Source organism: Sorex araneus, chromosome 2 (genome assembly GCF_027595985.1).
Source record: "Sorex araneus isolate mSorAra2 chromosome 2, mSorAra2.pri, whole genome shotgun sequence".
NCBI classification, from domain to species: Eukaryota; Metazoa; Chordata; class Mammalia; order Eulipotyphla; family Soricidae; genus Sorex; species Sorex araneus.
Genome location: NC_073303.1, coordinates 160,702,845 through 160,720,845, shown reverse-complemented (window position 1 = coordinate 160,720,845; position 18,001 = coordinate 160,702,845). Strand labels below are relative to the sequence as shown.

The 18,001-nt window shown below is 36.0% G+C and overlaps 1 protein-coding gene across 1 annotated transcript in view; it reads left to right on the top strand.

Moving 5' to 3' along the window:
• Positions 1 to 18,001, top strand: part of COL8A1 (collagen type VIII alpha 1 chain) — a 178,665-nt gene that overhangs the window by 87,106 nt on the left and 73,558 nt on the right. The window contains exon 2 of the mRNA XM_004606750.2: positions 11,348 to 11,464. The gene's annotated coding sequence lies outside the window, so the exon portion shown is untranslated. The remainder of the gene's footprint in view (positions 1 to 11,347; positions 11,465 to 18,001) is intronic.

Genomic DNA, 18,001 nt, shown 5'->3' with positions numbered 1-18,001 from the left:
TGTGTGTTTGATATGGTGAGAGGAAGGAGGGGAGAAAAAGTCAGGCAAACAAGGAACAGGACAGGAGTAGTGAGCCAAAAGGACAAGAGAGAGATGGAAAGTTGGAAAAAGTGGCAGAGAAGATTCTTCAAGTCATCCAGAATTTAGGTAATAGCACTACATATAGGGATACTCAAGCATGCATCTTTCTTGTTCACCACCAAACTCAACATCAAAGGCAGAAGGCATTCCCAAAGTCCAGAAGTACACATATTAGCAAAGGACTTCAGTTATGAGTTAGATAGTGCCAAGAAAGAACAAAAACACTGAAAGTCGCCTAGAATGTCCATCAATTACTAAGTAGACCAGTCATCCAGTCCATGAGTCCGGATAACACTTGCTTATTTTGTACAAAAGCCCCTATTGAAAGCTGAGTGCCAGAACAGGGAGAGGAGAAAAGGGGCATTGGAGATGCCCAGAAGAGGGCAAAAGAAATGGCTTACAATTCAGACACAAAACCAATTGTTGCTTTGGCAGCGATTCTAGTAGAAGAAAATGTGGCTCAGGTTTCATCCCGTTTTGATGTCTACATTCTAGATGGTGATGGAATTCAGTCTTCCCTTGTTTAATTAGGTTTGATGAAGAATGTTTCTCGGGTCAAGTAGAAAATGGTTTAAAAGGAAGGTGTGTCTGTCTACAAGGAGAGGGCAAGGGAAGGCCAGGCTGGTGCATGAAAAGGAAAAAAAGCAGAAGGAAAGACCTACCTTTATTGCATCCTCTTCACTGAGAATATTTCAGCAGACACTGGGGTTTCTAAAGTCAGGGAGGTAATGTGACTAACACTGATGTGCCATTCAATGCTAATTCAAAGTTCAGTAAAAGTTTAAGAGGAAATCAAGTGAAAACTGATGGTTCAACATATAATCACCAGAAAAAGAGATCCACCCAAAAAATGTTCCTGCCATGTACTTTTTTTTTTTCAATGCCCTACTTTTGAGAATTCTTTCAATACTATAAATGTTTTAGATTCCATACTACTTAAGTTTTTTAAATAAAACTATTATTTGAAGGGAACTCTATTTGTCATCATATTCTCAAAAAGCACATTTTGTTAGCATGTGTTTTTAAAAAGATCCCAAGGCATGAAAGATATAAGAGCTGGAAAATTAGAATGTCTTTTCTGATGGGCAACAAGTTATTTAATAAAAATCCGTCATATACGTTAATGGTCTTGAAAAAATAGTGAGGTTATGATAAAAATATAAATTAACATACAAAAATATATTTGTTGACAGGGTATCATCATATAAGCAGGGGCAGATATCCAGGAGGAACATAGAAAAATACATTCAGCTATATTACAATTTTAAACAAATTAAAGGTGGGGAGACAGCTCAAAGGATGGATCACGTGCTTTGTGTATAAGAGTCTTGGCTTTAATCCCCAGTATTGGATTTTCTCACAGAGTGTGGCTCCAAAATCAAATAAAAATTTTAAAAAATATTTTAAATAAAAAATTTAAAGGCATAGTTTATAGGATCTTGCTTGAGACAAATAGTGATAGGATGCTACATATTAACTGTTATGGGTAAAAGTAATGAAACTTTAGGGGCTGGAAGTCACTTGCATTGCACATGGTCAACCCAGATTCAAACCTCAGCAGTTCATATGATCTCCAGAAGTGACTCCCTGAACTCATAGCCAGGAGTAAACCCTGAGCACTACCAATCCCCCCTGCCCCCAAAAAATGGCACTTAAGGGCAACCCCATGGATAAATGAATATAGAAATGCAATATATATATACATGCATACATACATGCATATATATATGTACATATATCCTTAGAGAAAAATGTATTCACTAAAAAGAAGTAAATCTCATTTTGACAACATAGTTGGAACTTGAAGGCATCAAGCTCAGTAAAATAAGTCTCATAGAGAAAAAAAAATACCATATAATCTAATTTATAAGTAGAATCTGTAGGAAATAAAACAAAGAATCATAATGGTAAGAATAAACAAGTATTTTGACAAAAGAAGTCTTAAACTATATTCATGAAATATTGGGACATTATTCTAAGTCTGCCAGCTGTCGTTCTTGAGCACTTTCCAAAGCCTGGAGCAACTAAGCCCTGAGCACTGCTGAGTGTGGCCCCAAAAACAAACAAAGAAAAAAATCAATTTATTGGAACATTAAAGGTGGATTCAACCTTAAAATCATTTTGCTCATTTTCCTATTTTAAAAATGGAAAAAAATAAGCTATTCCATTCAGTTATGTTATCTAGACATAAATTGTTTGTCCACGGTGCTAAGGTCTAGGAAGTGATCATTAATATACTGAGATAGCCATCTTATCTTATTCATTCCAAGAAAATGTAAAATACAAGTTTCAATATTAATTTAGATTTTTATGACCTAATAAATATGATCTGATTGGAACTAGAGAAATGGCACACATTGGTATGTTGAGATTATTGAATGAAACTCATGAAATCAATTGCAGACACATAAATTTAAGGGATTTTAGATTATTTTATCTTGAGTAAAAGCCAGAGACCACAGGGAAAAAAATGGAATTATAAATATCTGACATCTACAATAAAAGTCTTTTGTATGCAGAGCAGAGGCATAAGGTGTGTATTTAACAACTGAATTTAGAATGGCTATTGGGGGTTACTCTTTAGCTCTAATGAGGAAAAAAGAAGAGGAAATGAACTTAAATTACAACCAAAGGAATTTAAGTTAGATGGAAATATCTTATTGGCAGTGAAGGTTTTCTAAACCCTGGAAAAGATTCCTGGGGAGGTTTTTGAATTCCCTATCTGGATATATTTAAGAGACAAAGATACCTATCAGCCCGGGGTGCTCGAGGTAGAGACCCGCCTGGAATTTGCTTTCAGCTGAATTCTGTGAGTCCAGAGAAATTCCTGACAATGTTCAAGATGTCAAAGACAGTAAATACTAGACAACGGCAAAAAAGAAAAGAAAATTAAAGAAAAAAAAGGAACCATTCACCCAAAGTAATCATTTCCTTGGAAAATCAATTGGCATATGCTGGTTGGTTATAAGTGGAATGTACAATTATAATGCATTCTGGTTTTTATTTTCTTTTTTAGCTTGGTTTCCAGTGGAAAGAAGATTTAGGAAATCTCTCTGGGTTGTTATGCCCGGATTAATACCTTTAAAAAATTTTTTTTTTCCTTTTCAGAATTGGTTGCAACAAAGTGTCCTAGAGCCTAGACCTGTGTAATGATGCATAGAATAGTTACCTTAGGGGCTGGAGCAAGAGTACAGCGGGGAGGGCGTTTTCCTTGCATACATTGACCCGGGTTCAATTCCCAACATCCCATATGGTCCCCCAAGCACCTCCAGGAGTAATTCCTGAGTGCAAAGCCAGGAGTAACCCCTGTGCATCGCCGGGTGTGACCCAAAAAGAAAAAAAAAAAGAATAGTTACCTTAAAGTTAGTACCGGTGAAGAGGATAAAAGCTCTTCTTAAACTCAAGGGAACCTGCTCCCTCCTAACCAAAAGAAGTAGGATAAACCTCAACCACTCTCTCTCTCTCCTTCCTTACCCACAAAAAATCTCTAATAAGTTTCCTGCAAACTGCAGAATCTCACCTCATTTCCAGATTAGATACAACACACACATTCACAGTTTATACCAAAATTCTCTGATTTGTTGTACTTCATTGTTTATACAGCTGTGTGCCTGCTTTCCCCATCGTGTTCATCACATCTCTTGTCTGTTTTTTATTGTGAGCTCCTAGAGGCTAGGGATAGAGACGCTTTGCTTTTTTGCAGAAGAAAAGTTGTTGTGCAGGCGCAGGCAGGTAAGCACTGCGTGACTGTGATTGTTAGTGACGGTTCCTGGCACAACTGAACGCAAAGAAAAGGAAACAAAGGGAAAGAATACTTCTGTGAATTTATCAAAGCTGGAGAGAGAGGACTCGGTTCATATAACTCGTGTCACCCCGTGTTCCTTCTGCAGGCAAGCACTCTAAAGCCATCATGGGTGTCAGGGAACTGAGCAGGGTGGACAAGGGCCCAATCAACAACGGGAACAAACTAACAAGCCATATCCTGAAATAGTAAGAAAGCAAGGCTGTGTTTATTTGAGAGGGTGCCCTCTCTCCTGACCTCCTTTCTCTTGTATATAAAGCCAATCTTGCTGGGGTTCTCCGTTCAGAGCATCATGTGTAAACACCCGTTTCCACAGGAGTTGTTATATTTTAGATACTTCGAAGGAGTCATTATATTTTAGAACACTAAGTTCACAACACCTTGGCTTTCGTATTTTTTATGTTTATAGTGCAGAAAAAAGACTTCTTTTCACCTTAATGAGTTATTTTTTCTTTCTACCAATCCTCACAGAACTCCTCTCCAACCTTTCTTTAAGTCCCCTTGCTCTCCAGAAGAGAAAATTAGGCATCATTTTTCTAACCCATCATCAGCTGGGTTAGAATTTTCAATGCTTGGGACTGGAGCGATGGGGCTGGAGCAATAGCACAGGAGGTAGGGCATTTGCCTTGCATGCGGCCGACCCGGTTCAATTCCCAGATCCCATATGGTCCCCCAGCACCGCCAGGAGTAATTCCTGAGTGCAGAGCCAGGAGTAACCACTGTGCACCGCTGGGTGTGACCCAAAAAGCAAAAAAGAAGAAAAAAAAAAAAGAAGAATTTTCAATGCTTCTTCATTCCTCAGAGTTCTTCAAAGTTACATCTTCAAAGGCAAAAAGTGATTGCGAAGAACCATCCCCTCAAGGAAAATACAGGAAATTACATTCTTCTTAATTCAGCAAGTATTTCCTAGGCACCAAATTGTAGGCCACTCACTGTTTGCTGGAGAAGGAGAATGAAGTAAAATATAAACTGTACTTCCTAATATGTGTGATTAATTTAAAGTTTTATTAAACATTCTTATATGTAAGAAGGTTGTTTTATTGCAAGACTGTGGTGAGACTGAAATGATAGAAAACACATATATGAAGTGTACTTTCCAGAGAGCCTGCCACAGAAGACATTCTCAAAAGTAGTCTCATTATTGCTGCTGAGTTATGGCATAATTTAGATCACTTTTATAAGGGTCTCTGGGAGTCAAATCCAATCTTATATTTTGATTGATATAGATTGTTATTGGGGTAAGTAAATCATTTTATTGAATCATGAAAAATTATTATCCAGAGAACTAAAGTCATGTTTCTCCCCTCAAAGAAAAACAGCTTTACATTATTCTAATTCTCCAAGAGGGCCAAGTTTACTTCCTGTTCCTCCTACCAAGATTCTGTAGGTTTCAGAACGTTGGTCCCGTCCAAATACCCCAAGCATGTATTTTCTCTCTCCTGATGCCTTCTACTGTGGTCTGGATCTTAGTTATTCCATAAAACAAGTGACTACAAAGAAACACAATTTTTTTCACATTTATATAATAAAATACAAAAATTATTATTTCAGAGGACCATTTTAATTAGTGTTACTAAATCCCTATCATTAATTGTTGTTAAACAGGAATAATCAAATTCTAACCAAAGATCAAAATGGCTCACATTTTAGTCACCCAAAATATTTTTCTGTTATGTCCAAAACAAATAGCTTTAGGGGGTCATCTAAGGTAAGGTGTAATATATCAAACAAATGTTCAGTAAATTAATCATATGGATTCATATATGAATGAATCATAGTGTAAATGACAAGATGACTGAACGCAAGGATGTCAAAATATAAATAGCCCAATAAAAGAAGTTATCTACTTTGCTCTTTGACTCATTTTAAGCATGACTCTACAATGCCAAATATCAGAATAAGTTAAAGGAAAATTCATACCAGGATTACCTTGAATACTTATCTTATGAGACACAGTTTTTGTCTTTTTCATAAACTGCTATTTTTAACATCCCTGACCATGTTTTGACTAATCATTGTATTCTCAATATTTTACCCTATCTCAAGGTTCATCCAATAGTTTCATATGCTTCACCTAATATATTTTTTCAGTAAGCTTGAGCAAATTCTGAAAAACATTAAATTTCCATCTATTAATAGAATATCAGAAGAATGCATCTGAAATGTAGATATCATTAGATTATTTCTCATCAAATATTGCCATTTCAGTTGTATTGTGAGGGTTTAATTTTATATTCCAACCAGCTAAACATCTGTTTTTTCCATGTCTCAAAGCCAGTAGTTCTCAAATGTACTCATTTGATGAAGAGTTAATTTCTCACTCCACCTTCTTCAAATTAATAGAACTAAAATATCTATCTATTATATTTTATTTAGATCTGTTAAATCTACTACTACCTTATGATCTACTACCTTATAATTTAAACTTTTTAAAATGCAATCATAAAATACTGTCATGATGCTATGAGTTTCATAAATCAATGAAGATTAATATTTCTTTAACTATATAATACTAAAAATAGTGATCCAGTATGCAGATGTTTAGTGGTAACTTAATGCAACCTCAGTTGAATGTATGTGTGAGTGTGTGTGTATGTGTGTGTGTGTATGTGTGTGTCTATCTTGCATAATTGCAACATTTAGGACATTTAATTATCAATATAATTCTTCTCATGGATTTTCTCTTGGAAATAGATTCCATTCCTATAGATTATAGTGATACTTGGCTACTGAGGCCTTACCTATAAGGTTCTGAGATCCTAAAATAAATGGTAAACAGTAGGAATTCCCTTATAATTCCATTCATCCAATACAGTAATTAAGACATTTCCTCATTCTAGAGGCATGTATTAATCCAGTATTTAAAAAATAAAAAGGAAGAAAAAGTCCTGTTTTCAACACTTTTAGTGATGAAAGAAGAGTGTTTTACTAAGACTTGTTCATAATCCAGTAAATAAATAGCATATTTAACAGCAAAAGAAAATATTGATGGGAGGTACACATTTTTCATTTCAAAGTAAGGAGCCTGTTGAGTGGTAGTACCTTTTTAAAAATATTTGATTTGACAGGAAAACTCTCATCACAATCACACTCCAGAAATAAATTTATGCTGTTGTGATTTTGTTTGTGGGTTTTCCTTTTATCAAAATTCAAGCGATGTACTTGACTCTAATCAGAACCATCAAAGCTTTTTAAAATGTCCACATAATTTACAATTTTTGTTTTCTTATAATGATGTCAAACAATGTTTCTTTTGTTCTACTAAGTTCTGTGTTATAGAAACACAAAAAGTATTTGCAAGACATCCAGCAAATATTTATAATACAACTGCTATGCACCAGACCTAGTTTTCTGGTTGCAAGGGACATTACTCTAAACAAAACTGAGTTCCCTTCTACCAAGGAAAGAATAAAGGAGAAAGGAAGGGTCGATGTTGAAGCAGAATACAAATGAATAAATGTTAAGTAAGGATAAGGTAAACTCTTCAATTAAGTGAGTTAATTTATATTAAAAAAAAAAAACACTACAAGATGTAGTTGACTTTAGACTGGATAGTCACAAAAAACAACTCTCTGAGGATGTGATAGCAGACTTTTCATTCCAGACAGAAAAACAGTAACACACCATCACATAACAGCAACAAAAGTCTCTTGGTCATTTTGTTTGTTTTTTGAGTTTTTTTGTGTTTTGTTTTTGTTTAGTCACCATGATTTACAAAACTGTCAACGAAAGAATTTCAGGCATATAGCGTTCCAACCCCTATCCTACTAACAGTGTCCTATCGCTCCACCAAAGTTCCCAGATTGTCTCCCCTTCTTGTTACCCCCTAACTACTTAATAGGCACACTTTAAGGTTTAACTATTGTAGTTTGATCTCCATTATTACAGTTCTGTTGACCCTAGTAGTTTAGATCAATGGAAGTAACCTTGTTTCTACATCACCACTGTGTCCAACATCCCTGATTCTTGTGCCCATTCTAGTCCCAAGAAACCTCTTTATTTCCCCACTGCCCACATTTTTCTACCTTTCTGACCTTTCCATCTCTGTACTCTAGGGCCAAAGGCTTTCCTGCCTTCAATATCTTACATTCTTCTTTCATGTTATTCTATAAACTACAAAAGAGATTCATCTGATTCATGAGAGAAAAGAACTTTTAAACACATTGTACTCAAATTCTAAATGACTGTGTTCATTCCATGCTCTAAAATTTACAATTGAGGGTATTTTTTTCAATTTTATGTGTTGCTTCCAAATACTGCATTTCAAAAACCAGTTTTGTAACTGGTTCAATACCAATACGTGGGTATTGAACTCTGAAAGCTATGCAAAAAGAAGTTGAGTAAGATGTATGATACACAGAAAAATAATTTTCAGCTTTTATATTTACCCTCTCTCATCTGCTTTGTTTTCATGATATCCAGTGGAAAATTATTTTGGAAGAAGATATTAGTGGTAAAACTTTTGGGGTGTTTTGCTTTTTTTTTAAACTCCAATACTAAATATTGAGCCTTGAATAATATAGTGTCCAATAAATGCGTATTAAAGAATGGTTTGGGGAAAAGCATGAAAGTATTATAACTTTGTCCCTATTATCTAGACTGAACTTTGAGAATTTCATGGAGGTAGCTATGTTTGTGTATCACTGTATCACTGTCATTCTGTTGCTCATTGATTGCTCAAGCGGACACCAGTAACATCTCCATTCATCCCTGTCGAATGCTAGTGTAACCCAATGGCATCTGCTTGCTCCAGGAACATGAAGAGCACATTGTTGTTAGTGTTTGGGGCATATCGAATACGTCATGGGTAGCTTGCAGGCTCTGCCATACAGGCAGGATATCCTCAGTAGCTTGCCAGGTTCTCCAAGAGGTGAGCTTATATAGCTGAACCCGAGGTGGTTTGTGGGTGTGTCTCCCACATACCTAACTTTCAGCCATTTAATTTCTTGGTAAACTTGAATGTTTACCAAGTTGTTGGGGTCTGGCCAAAGGCACAGCAGCAATTTTGGGGTACCTGTAAGTCTGAAGGCACCATCCAGCTGCTGTTACACTCGCCCCACAGGTACAGGTTGACCTGCTGGTGGCACCATGCCCCAATGTGTGTGTAATATCTGAATGATATCTGTTTTTATTGCCTGCTTGTCATACTACTTAAACAATGAACTGAAAAAGTCAAGCCCTTGGGTTCATTTATCATAATTGATCTTCATTACTAGAGATCATTTGAGATTCCAGAAACAAAAGGTTTCGAGAAACGAAAGGTTCTTAAATCACCTGTGACTAACCCAGATTTTATTTATGTCTGCATATCCACAAGTCCAGCCAATATTCAGAATAATACTATATCCACATTCTAGACTTAAACATACATTAGAAAGTCTTCCTAGGGAAGACCACATCAGAGACCAGCCCTTGTGTTTCGGGCACACTAGGCTTCTATAGACTATCAGTGTGTAAAAGAAAGGGATTCTCATTTCATATTAAAACTAGAGATAAGCTTTATAGCCAGTCCTTCCATTATAGTAGTCACTATCCACATGTAGCTACTTATGCACATAATCTTTTGCGTATATGTGCGGGAATGGGATCCTTTGTAATTGAGGCCAATGCTCTATCTTTGAGTCCTGTCTCTAGCCCCTACAAAAGTAGATATTTTAATTCAAATTGTATATTTTAAATTTTATTAAAATATAAATATAAATTCAATTTAATATTTGAAATAAAACTTCAAATATAAACTTAATCTTTTAGTAATACTAACCACATTTTTATTTTATTTTTTATTTTTTTTTGTGATTAAAATTCTTTTTTTTTTTAAATTTATTTATTTTTAATTAGAGAATCACCGTGAGGGTACAGTTACACTAACCACATTTTTAAGGCCCGTTAGTCAAATGTGGCTAGCATTTGCCATATCACTCAAATAACAGACATTTCCATTATTACAAAAAATATTGCTTTTCTGAATATCACCACTCTAGAATAATTATTTGCATCACATTACAGAAATCCTAGACTGGACACTCAATTCTGCACCTGTTTCTTTTTCTTTTTGGGGGGGTGAGGACAGAACACACCTGACAGTGCTCAGGGCTTACTCTTGACTCGGTGCTCAGGGACCACTTTTGGTAAGGCTCATTGAATCATATCGGGTGCTAGGATTGAACCCAGGTCAGACTCGTGCCAAGACAACCTACACTTGCTTCTTCTTCTCCTTCTCCTTCTCCTTCTCCTTCTCCTTCTCCTTCTCCTTCTTCATCATCATCATCTTCTTCTTCTTCTTCTTCTTCTTCTTCTTCTTCTTCTTCTTCTTCTTCTTCTTCTTCTTCTTCTTCTTCTTTTTAATGTAGGAGTACTGCAATTTATTCAGCCATTAATTAAACTACTACACTTGTTTTCTTAATCAACCAATTCTCACTTTTGCATTTTTTGTTTATCTGAATGTCAAAAATTATTCCTGGTTAAATCTTTCTTGAAGAACAAATATAGGTAATATTTTCTAAACAAGGGGAATATACCAAAGCAAAGTACAGTTGGTCTATCATGAAAGACACAAAACACGAAGTTAATTTCCTGATATCAAGTCTATGTATGGAGAAGTCTATGATTTGTAAGAAGTCTAAATTACAAATCACTTATCACATACACTCAACTAATTAAATAACAATAGAATTTCAAGCAAAAGCATAAAAGTGTTGCCAAATTAAAATTTTATCAGATTTTGGGGCTGGAGTGGTAGCACAGCGGGTAGGGCATTTGCCTTGTCCGAGGCTGACCAGGGTTCGATTCTCAGCATCCCATATGGTCCCTCCAGCACCACCAGGAGTAATTCCTGAGTGCAGAGCCAGAAGTAACCCCTGTGCAGTTCCGGGTGTGATCCAAAAAGGGAAAAAAAAACCTATCAGATCTTATCTAGGAACAATTAACTTTGTAATTATTGTTTTAAGTTAGGTGGGAATGTGTTACTGCAAGAGTCCACTTTCTGTTTTATAAACCTAACGTTTCTTCCTGATGAATTACTTGCTCATAAATTTGCTTCCTCTATAGCAGATGCCCAAATGCTTTCTAATAGATCTTAAATCGGTATTTAGAGTAATTAAATTCATGAGTATGCAGCACACAAAACACTATAGAAAGCAATAAGAATATATGGTGCATTGTTTATTTGGGCCAAAACTATCCAGTATATGTGTGAACACCAGTAAGTGCATAGGTACGGGCAAAGACACAACAATCATTCTCTCATTAGCATAATCTATAATATCTCCTAAATGTGCACTTAAATTTCAGTAAATATAAGCATCTGTATTGAAGTGTGCTCTTTTTTTTTTTTTTTTGTATACATCCCCATTCGGCACGGTCACTTCTCCCAGGGTTCAAAAACAAAAAGCCTTAATAGCAATTCAGTTTCTTAGCATCCTTCCAATTGAGTCAAAGTATCCTTTCTGACCCTCCCTCTTGCAGAAGCTGTTCAGGAAGTGGAGCTTCACCCGCTGAAGCAACTTCTGCGGGACGCAGGCGTTCCAGAGGACAACACGAGCAAAGACGTTGTCCAGGTTCCCAAGCTGGCCAAGTCTAAATGTAAGTGTGAGAAACTAACTAGTCCGGCGTCCCAACAACCCAGCCATGGGGGTGACCCTCCGCTCAGCTGTGGTCATGTCGCTGTGAATAGCGGCCGTTGGTATCCAGCACGCTGCGGTTCCTACCTCTCACCCCCCACCCCACAGCAGTACAGCCTTGAGGAGACCCCTGCTCCTAATGTGAGCTTTTAAAATCCCCAGTAGTAAACGCACGTGCAGAGTGTGATTCCAACTGATTTTTAAGTCCAAGCTCATGTTGAGTCAAGTCTTAAAATAATCATTTCCATAGAACCTAAGAAAGTATTCAAGTGTTCACCAGATGCTAGCAGCTAGATTTTTGCAAAGGAAAATTGCTAACTTAAGCTTCTTTTCATGATTCGCTGAGGGTTTTTACGTAAAGATTTGGAGATTTGCAAAATAAACAATTCCTGTGCAAATAAGAAAATTAAAATAATCTTATCATCTTCTGGTTATGTCTTTTTGTGCTTTTCTATCATCAAATTTCTCTTAATTGGGCCAGATTCTTTTCTGGTTGGTATTTTAATAGTTTTCAGTTATATTAGTTGTAATGAAAATATAATCCTTTGAGATGACTGAAGTGATATGAACTAAATATTTCTAAATGCAATCTAATATTCAATAGTGTGTTTTAATACATATGATTTATTAACATGCAGTATTGAATATATCATAACAGCATACCAAATTCTTACTTATTACTTAATTTATCTCTCAGTACAATTAAAACATAATTGACTTTTTAACTTTAATGAAAAAAAAAGACACCGTTCATTTCTGACGAGTAGACATTATCTCATAGTACTCAAGAGTTATCCTATGCTTATTACCATAGCCTGATCTTAAGTGTGAATCTTGGACACACTCAATATTTCCTAACATGTAATAGTACAATGGCTTTTTATGATCTATTTAATTTTATTTCATAAAGAAGGAATACTTAAGAATCCTCATATATTTGCTTGCTTGTTATCACAAAAAGACAACCAAAGATCTAGACTTTTAGCTAAAGAAGCCCATGTGCTTACATCCTGTCTAGAATGAATTCATTCAGAGTTATTGGAGAAATACAAAATGATTTTCCTACAGTATCACATTTTTATTACAGGTACCACTAATTGTTTTGGCTAAAATCCATTAAGGCCAGATGTTAATCAAATGAAATATTTATAATCCAAAACCATTGAATTAAAAATATATATAAAATATATATGCTCATTTAAGCAACAAGTTATAGGACTCATGCTGATTACTTATTTTGGAAAAGGTGATGAAGTTGGACTAACTCAGGTTACATTCATAATGTCAGGGCAAGTAAGTCCTGAACTCCATCCAGAAAAACTTCATAATTGTTGCCACCAAGGACAGGCTTAGTTCTTGATTTTTTGCAACAAAATCTTGCTGCCAAGGGCACTGAAAGGTCCGCCTAGTAAAAAGTTGCAATAGCAATATTAAAATAAATCATAAAAGTACAGAAGGTGGTTATTATAGGGCAGAGAAAAGGAATTGCTTGTAAAGTTATGGTGGAAATATCAAAAATATATTTATTGGACTTTTACAAAGTGAACTTTGTTTTTAAACTAAGGTGCAAAAGTTTTTTAACTAAGTAAGACATAAAGACTGCTCAATAAACTATTTCTTTATTTTTTTTATAATTTATTTATTTTTAATTAGAGAATCACCGTGAGGGTACAGTTACAGATTTATATACTTTTGTGCTTATACTTCCCTCATACAAAGTTCGGGAACCCATCCCTTCACCAGTGCCCATTCTCCACCACCCGTAAACCCGGCGTCCCTCCCACCCTCCCCAATCCCATCTCCCCCCCACCCCACCCTGCCACTGTGGCAGGGCATTCCCTTCTGTTCTCTCCCTCTAATTAGCTGTTGTGGTTTGCAATAAAGGTGTTGAGTGGCCGCTGTGCTCAGTCTCTAGCCCTCATTCAGCCCGCAACTCCCTTCCCCCACATGGCCTTCAACTACAATGTAGTTGGTGATCGCTTCTCTGAGTTGCCCTTTCCCCGGAACGTGAGGCCAGCCGCGAATCAATAAACTATTTCATTCAGTGATCAACAGCAACGATTTGGCAAATGAAAATAAAAATCACACTTATCCAAGATGGTCAGTAATTCAGCCAGAGGCAGGACCAAAGTTTGGGATGGTTTTCTATAATAGTTTTCTAATATGATAGTTTTCTAATAAAAGGATAAAAGTCATATTAAGAAAGGATTTTGACAGAAAAAATAGAGAATGGATTTAATATATGTATGCTTGGTGAAAATGAACCTGACTTATGCTTAATCTCACATAACAATAAAAAAATTACTTTAAACAATGTAGAAAATGAAAAAATATTAGATATAAAACCATAAACAACTTACAATATGGATCTAGGCTATCATAACTAAGATTCTGTGTGCTTCCCTGAAAAAATAAGTACAATAGCTGATATGTATCTTAATTATCTTGATTGTTCTTTCTGATTCTCTTTTTATGTCATGAAATATGTATTTCTGAATCATGCACATAGACACTTTGGTAGGAAGATTCCATATTTTAGATTGAATAACCTTTTTCTCTGAGTGACAGTTGTCACAGAAACATTCATTTTGCTAACTGAAATGTTTTATGTACCTTAAACACAGTAATCATAAATAATATAGATTGAACTAAATTTTTCTCACTTTCTGTTTGGATATTAATATGTAGGTTGGATTCACACTAACGGGCTGGTGTGTAATACATTGGAATTAATGAACTACATCTGTAACCAAAAATGCCAACAGAAAAACCTACCAAATTGAGCCCTATCTGTTTTATTAATCAAGCCCACTGCGGAAGGACTTTCTTATAGTTGCACTATATTCTGGAGATAAATAGAGAGGAGAAACTACAGTTCAATATGGAAGTTGTCTGAAACTTTTAAAAATATGAGGTTTAATATTATGTGACAAAAATAAAGTCCAATCCTTAATGGATGTCATCATGATATGTAGGTATATAAATAACCTGTATGTTTCACTTTATTGCCAAACATTATAGCAAGGGACAAGATAACCCTGTCTATTCAATATTGAATTTACTCCTTTACTTCTTACTCCCACTCTGCCTTACATTTTTTAAGGATAGAGATTGGGCAAAGGGACTAGGGAGTTAAGCTAGCTTAAAATGAACAATTAGTTTCAGTAGAGAGCTGGAAATCAGACGCCTACCAACATAGAATGTGACCGATGGGGAGCCGTAAGTGTAAGTCTACAATAGAGAGGGTAATCAAGCCTTACATGTATATGATGATATATGACCCAAGAGCCATCTCCAGCGAGCTGCTGTCTTCCGTGACCCACCTCTGTGTCTCAGATTTATTAGTTTTAAAGATTATTATTTTAAGCAGTTATCTAGCAAGAAAAATGCATGTAAAACTTATTGCCTTAAAAATATTTTTCGGGGCTGGAGCAGTAGCACAGCGGATAGGGCATTTGCCTCGCATGCAGCCGACCCAGGTTCGATCCCCAGCATTCCATATGGAACCCTGAGCACTGCCAGGAGTAATTCCTGAGTGCATGAACCAGGAGTAACCCCTGTGCATAGCAGGGTGTGACCCAAAAAGAAAAAAAATTCCTTCCTTAAATGTTGGTTGGAGTGATAGCACAGCAGGTAGGGCATTTGCCTTGCACGCAGCTGATCAGGGTTCCATTCCTCCATCCCTCTCAGAGAGCCCGGCAAACTACTGACAGTATCCCACCCATACAGCAGAGCCTGGCAAGCTACCCATGGCGTATTCAATATGCCAAAAAACAGTAACAACAAGTCTCACAATGGAGATGTTACTGGTGCCCACTCGTGCAAATTGATGAACAACGGGATGACAGTGCTATAGTGCTACTACCTTAAATGCTGACAGAAATTTTTGTTACTTTAGAGACTATTATTTTGCTTAATATTTTTGAGGGACTTGGCATTCTGCCAAATCTGATACATATTATTTATAAATCTTAATAAATATCTTGGACGTTAATGAAAGTACTAAGCTAAGTTTTGTGTTTTTAATTAGGTAGACTGGGAACACCTGTAAAGGTGATTAGAGGCCGCCCCAAAAACCTCCGTTTCTCTCAGAGATCCTGGCAAGCTACCGAGAGTATCCTGCCCACATGGCAGAGCCTGGCAAGCTACCCGTGGTGCACTCAATATGCCAAAAACAACGATGGTCCTCATTCCCCTGAACCTGAAAGGGCCCCCAGTACGCCATCTGGCTACACTAGCTCGCAACAGGGACGAATGGAGCCGTTACTGGTGCCCACTCGAGCAAATCAATGAAAACAGGAAGACAGTGATACAGTGATGATAGAAGAGAGCACTTTCATATACAGTCTCTTAATCCCCCCCATAGCCTCCAGACAGTTTTACAGAGTGGAAATTTGATAACCAGAGAACTAAATTATTGTTCAAAGACACACAATATTATGTGTCATATCTAAAACAGAAACGTCTCATAATCCTGCTCTTGTTTTTAAAATCCTTTCCCTATACCACACAGCTGCTCTCTGTATTATCCTCTGTGTGCCTTCCAATTCCGAGCTGTGCTTTCCAGTATGGGAGCCATGGGCCATGGACATTTGTAAGGATTGAGCGTTTGACTGAGATGTGCACTGTGTAAATTAGATGCTATCTTTTTGAGATTCTGAGTAGATAACAAGATGTTAAATTTATCAATTTTTTAAATATTTATTGCATGTTAAAATGATATTTTTGGATACCTTGGCTTTAAAATACATTAAAATTAATTTCACCTATTTCTTTTAACTTCTTCATTGTGACAATTAGACAATGTGGCCACATATCTGGGTTACACTATCTCATAGACAAGATGGGACTAGAGGATCCCATTGTTTGGAGTCCCCAAATATAGACACATAGTATTGGACTCGTTTATACACCTGTCTTAACATGACTGAGACAAAGTTGTCAGAAGTGAAGCAATTATAGATTGGTATCAGTTGTTTAGTTATTCTCACACCAGGGGAAAAATCACACGTCTTTTGTTGATGCCTCAAGTTGCTCATTCATTAAGAGGGCTCATTTCATACTTGCTAAATGCTTGAAAGGCTTAGAGCAAAAGTGCCATGGAAAGAACTATAAATTACCTTTATGGCTTTGTATCACACCTCATTTTAAAATATGCTCTCATTAAACATAATGAGTCAATGAGACAATGGACTATTAGGTGACAGATGCAATATAAAATGCATATAAACTTACTATGAAATACAGTATATTTTATTCTTTCTAGCAATTCATTAAGATATTTTACATATAATCCCTAAAAAGAAGAAATCAAAATGAAAATTCTCAGTTGAAATTGGATCTTATTTCAGAGGAAAAATGCATATAAAAAAAAAGCTCAAGTAATTAAAAGCTTCTGTCTTTTGGGCATTTATTATATAGGCTCAAGCACTGTACTGAGTTAGATCATAATTATCTCATTTAAGAAACTGGAGCTGAGCAGTAGTACAGTGGGTAGGGCATTTGCCTTGCATGCCCTGGGTTCGATTCCCAGCGTCCCATATGGTCCCCCGAGCACCACCAGGAATAATTCCTGAGTGCAAAGTCAGGAATTGCCCCTGTGCACTGCCAGGTGTGACCCAAAAAGCAAAAAAAGAAAAAAACTGAAAATTAGCAAAAGGGAACAGAAGCCAAACTCTTAAGCTAATTACTTTCATTTTAGAACTATTTGAAATTATAATTCAACCAATCATGACAACATTAGAATATTTTTGATTAATTCTATTTTATTCATTTCAAGCCCGCAAGGGTTTGGATAGCAAATACAATGACTAAAGCAAGGAACAGTTCTACATATTGAGGGAATATTGAATAGTCAGACATTTTGAATATTGAATAGTCAGTATTGAATATTTACTAAGTATTGAATAGTCAGATACTTAAAGAGTACACAAATTGATAAATTTGTGAACAAATTTTTGGAAAATACATAGTTTTAAACAAGATCTTACAAGAAGTTATTCTACCCTTCTAAACAGTTTGTGTTGCAATAGAGACTTTATAGCACCATTCCCTATCATGTTAGTTCTTATTATTTATAAATCAAAGGTCTCAAGTAAATTATATATACAAGCAGTAAAAAAAATAAGATAAAGCCATCTTTGAACCATTAGAATTCTCTAAACAAGGAAGGTGAAAATTATATTAAGATTTCTAGATTTTTTTAAGAAAGTTTACTCTCAGTGGTGATACGAGTATAAAGATCAAAGTTGTAATATGAGCTTTTAATACACAAAATTGTTATTATAAAAATGAAAAATCTGGGTATATTTTATCTTATTTTATTTTATTTTATTGATTTACCGTGAGATAGTTATAGGCTTTCATGTTTGGGTTACAATCACACAATAATCAAACACCCATCCCTCCACCAGTGTACCTTCCCCACCACCAATATCCCCTGTATACCCCCCTTTCCCACCCCCCCTCTAACTCCATGGCAGACAATATTCGCCATACT